Source organism: Capsicum annuum, chromosome 2, assembly GCF_002878395.1.
Source record: "Capsicum annuum cultivar UCD-10X-F1 chromosome 2, UCD10Xv1.1, whole genome shotgun sequence".
Taxonomy (NCBI): Eukaryota; Viridiplantae; Streptophyta; class Magnoliopsida; order Solanales; family Solanaceae; genus Capsicum; species Capsicum annuum.
In genome coordinates, this window is record NC_061112.1 from 3,233,092 (window position 1) to 3,233,780 (window position 689).

Below are 689 nucleotides of genomic sequence, written 5' to 3' on the forward strand. Positions count from 1 at the left end.
TGAACTCGACCCGACCTAAGATCCATTATTCATTCTTTAACTCTTTATTCATTCTCTCATTTTCAATTTGTTTATCTTCATTCGGCGGTCTAAAAGCTAAATCAGCTAAACCCAACAGTAGAAGATTTTTAAACAAAAATATAATAGTAAAATGATATCCCTTTCTCTTTCTCTTTCTTTGTCTTTTTTTACATACTATATTGCTTCTTATAGTAAACTATTATGTATTTTGAGATCTCATCACACCGTCATTTATCAGCAAAAATTACTACAATAAATTTCCACTTTTCTTAGATATAACCCTATCAGGTAATTTATTAATTTGAATTCTGAAATCATATTTGAGCAAATTTGATATTTCTAATAATTTTCTTAGATGGACTTAGGGTGGATGGATTGAGCGGGTGGGTGGGAGAGGGGTAGGGGTGTGATAAGTCGCCATCTGACAACTTTCTAGTACCTTTTAAGCCTAAATTATCATGATTTTTCATTGATTTTCGTTGATTTGATATTTATCTCATACTTAATGTTATTTGTGTAGGAAAAGTTGAAAAGGGAAGATGAGCAAATCTTTCAAGTCAAAAGGAGGTCAAATGTGAAAGTAAAGGGTCATCTGCTTTGCATCCACTTTTCACCTGCTCTCAATCTGCTTAAGCAGATCAAGAGCAATGTGACATTTTTGTAACATT